Source organism: Misgurnus anguillicaudatus, chromosome 13 (genome assembly GCF_027580225.2).
Source record: "Misgurnus anguillicaudatus chromosome 13, ASM2758022v2, whole genome shotgun sequence".
NCBI classification, from domain to species: domain Eukaryota; kingdom Metazoa; phylum Chordata; class Actinopteri; order Cypriniformes; family Cobitidae; genus Misgurnus; species Misgurnus anguillicaudatus.
This window is the reverse complement of record NC_073349.2, coordinates 504,999-508,747: the sequence shown is the minus strand read 5'-3', so window position 1 is coordinate 508,747 and position 3,749 is coordinate 504,999. Positions and strand designations below refer to the sequence as shown.

The window sequence follows — 3,749 nt, the reverse complement described above, 5'->3', positions numbered from 1 at the left end:
ACATCTGAATCACTCACCATTTGCATGTTCCACTTGCTACTTTGGCGGGTTGAACCTCATATACAGTCGGCTATTTGGTATTTGGTACATTTGACTTCATGCGGCACTTCGCGATCCGATCATTATATTAACTTAAATTATCACGGCGCAAAAATGACTTTAAAGCAGACGGGTGTATTCATGTGGTTCAACAACAGCCAGAAGAATGACATCGGAGTACCGCGAGAGCGATTCGAGAAATCACACGGGGAAGTCTGCTTTGTAATCGCTCTCGCGGTACTATGACATCACCAAGCGGTCTGCGTAGCGCCAAATGAAATCCAATCTGCTCGCAGTCTGCAGCTCACACGACACTGTAACCAAACTGTGAACGAGTGGAGCAGAGCTACGAAACATAACAAAATCCGGAGAGTTAACCACGCAGATATGACTATGTCAACATTTAAATCATCAGTCCAGTTTATTACTTCATCTGGAGGTGAGGATTCACTAAATTATGGCCATGTTGATGTCCTGATGGTTTTTGATATAATCCACTAGCTAGCCTAACTTTCACTGCGGTAAAGTTGGTTTGATATTCAGACAGGGGCGGACTGGCCATCTGGCAGACCGGGCAGTTTCCCGGTGGGCCGACGTACTTTTTGGGCCGATCCATCTCATACTATTTTTGTCTGAGCAGCCCAGTTAGCGTCTTTTTTTCCTAGACAGACCGGCCCACTGACATTTAAGCAGCAGCCCATTGGTTATTTTTTTAAACGACATTAAGCTGGCCCAATGACGGACCAGCCCAGTCATCGTCCTTTTTTAACCCTAAATAGACCGGCCCACTCACATTTAAGCAGCAGCCAATTGGTTATTTTTTTAATGACATAAAGCTGGCCCAATCACCGCTTTGGTCTCTGTGCAAGCGAGCGTGCAACGTCGGTCAGTTCACGTGTCAAAATAGAGAGAGAGAGATGGAGAAAAAACTCAAGGGAGGTGCAGAAAAACTGCGCGACAAAAAGAAACAGACTCTTCAGGCAGACACTGGAAAATAACACAACTGTTTTCTTCAAATCGCGTCGCTGGTGATGATGGTGGTGCGTGGCACTGGCAGCACCAGCACGCTAAATGTTGTGAGGAGAGGGAGAGAGAGACGAGGGAGAAGTGAGTTGCGGTAAGCAGAACTGCTTTCAAAACACAAGTTTAGATAGATACCCCTTGATAAAACCAAGTCAAAAACACACAATTATGGTGATAAAGCTGCAACAAAATAATTGCACTCTTTGCTCTGTGACTACAACCCAGACGAACTGGGGACTTCAATACTATTACGTCCGTTGCATTCTCTTCTCCTATTTTCTTACCATTTTCGCGTCGGTTTAGGGTTAGATTTACATAATGACATCCCTACCCAAACCTAACTCTAACCCCAACGCCAGGTGACAACTGTTTCTAACCCCAACGCCAGGTGACAACTGTTTAATTTCGCGTACACTGTTAAATTTCGCGTACAAGGTTTAATTTTGCGTAATCTAACCCTAAACCGACGCGAAAATGGTAAGAAAATAGGAGAAGAGAATGCAACGGACGTAATAGTATTGAAGTCCCCAGTTCGCCAAAAAATGACGCAAAAGGTACACCCTCCGCGCCACACACCGACGAATGGTCAAGTGTCGTCAAATATTGACGACATGGGGTGAGACTGTGTTAGTGACTACGAGAGTGTATCTGATTCGTAGATTTTTCGTTGATTGTTTCAAAACGTGTCATTTCTCTTCAAGCTAAATCAAACAATCCAGGACATCTGCTTACAGACAAAATATATGTTTATTGTATATAACAACACAATTGACAGATAATGTTAAAAAGCTCTATTACTGTAATCACACAAGTTTAGTTCAGTGAATGTAGTAGTGAATACTTTCCTGTAAGTACTGCAAGTAATAATCAGTTTTTAATATTACTGTAAGCAGCACTTGTATTTTGTTAAAAGTCAGCAATTCAATGGCAAATTTTGCCAATTGCACCATCTCTGGTGTCCTGTTCTTCATCATAGGGTACTCTTCATCTGCCTCTCAGACTGTTTACAATCCACACAATTGGTAAAGAATACCATTAGAAAAAAGCGTGTACAATTTTGAGTTGTTGTGTTTGCTTGATGACAACTGAGTTGTAGTTGTGTTCATCTTTAGCAGCCTGCCTGTGTTTAGCATTTATAAAACAAGTTCATTGCAGTGTAAAATGTGTGTTTTACTCAGAAGTTTGTTTAGAGTTTAGCCAAAATAGTGCATGACAAATGTGTTTAGGCCGCTATGAATTTGGTTCAGAGATTGGGGTTTAGTGTTTTAGCAATTCAGAAAAACTGTAATCAACATATAATATGACAGTTAATCAGATAGGAATATTTTTGTTGTGCTCATTATTTATTATAGGCTACGGTGTGTAGTGAATAGTGTTTTTAGGACCTAACAAAAATGTTTACAAATGTTTGAAGGATGAAGCTTGTTTAAGGATTCATGTGGATTATACAGTTTTACTGCATTAATAAATAACACGTTCTAGAAGTGTTTGTTGTGTCAACTCTCACTCTTTTCTACCTGCTATTAATTGGGCTTAGTGCTTTTATGGAATTGGAGTTGCTATTGCTTAAAGGCGTGCAAAGATGGGTGGTATTTGTAAATATATGTAGTGTGGGCCGGTTTGGGCCAAAATGCCAGGGCCGAATTTTTGTCCCAGTCCAGCCCTGTATTCAGACATTCGGACTTCCGGGGTCAATAACTTTCTTAGTAGACATGGCAGACGTTTAATCTTAGCAATTTCTAATTACCAAGTGTCTTGCCTATAACCTACATTTTTCACAATCGCTTAAAATATCCTAGTATCGTTGTAATGTCCTACAATCGCTTAAAATATCCTAGTATCGTTGTAATGTCCTACCTTGTTGCGAATGTCTGTTGAATATCCAACTGGGTGCTGAGAGAAGCCTAGGGACCGTCTACAAAGTGATATTTTTCTTCATTAAGTGCGACCACTTAATGATTGAAGCTGTTTTAATTACCTATATAGACCTATCAGAAACTATCAGCTTGATTTGCTATGTCTGCTAATGATGTTTAATGACATTTTTAGCAAGAACATTTACATTACAATGATATGTCGAATGCCTAGAGAATGGAAGATATAAAAATGTAGAAGAGTAGTTATTTGTAAGCAGTCCAGACAGAAAGTCAAGTGTTACCTCAAGAACAAAGATAATCTCTGCATTTTACAACTCTTTATATGTTTCTGTTTGTCTCAAAATAAAGAGCACTGTGTTGGTTTTCTTAATCATATGTTTCTGTTCAATAGGTTTGAAAGAAGAAGCCCGATTACCCTGAAATTTTCACTGGACCCTCAAGAAAATACTTCAGGCCACATTTTGATGTTTTATTAAGTTCTAAATTTGCGGTTGTGAGTGTGGTAAAAAGCAGTTATATTATTAAAGCATGTAACGGTGTTCTCAATAAATGAACTTATGAATTTACTGTTTATGATTTTTGGGTGTATTTGTTTTATTACTTGTATTTCTTAAAAAAATGAAATTGTCACAGTTTCATAATTTTTGTGCATGTATTGATTTTTAACATTTTGCAAAACAGTTCCCGTCCATGGTACTGAACATCATGTTGTACACACTTAAAATTGTAGACAAGCAAAACGTGTGGCATCAACCTGTATGTTTATTTGAAGTGAATGATACCCAAACTAGTTTTCAACATGTTTAAGAT

The 3,749-nt window shown here is 39.1% G+C and overlaps 1 long non-coding RNA gene across 1 annotated transcript; it reads left to right on the top strand.

Annotated features, from left to right (window-relative positions):
* Window positions 1-584: 584 nt before the first annotated feature.
* Window positions 585-3,501, top strand: LOC129431205 (uncharacterized). The gene is made up of 2 exons (XR_008639759.2): window positions 585-1,156; window positions 3,331-3,501. It is a non-coding gene; the product is annotated as an uncharacterized lncRNA (long non-coding RNA).
* Window positions 3,502-3,749: the final 248 nt, after the last annotated feature.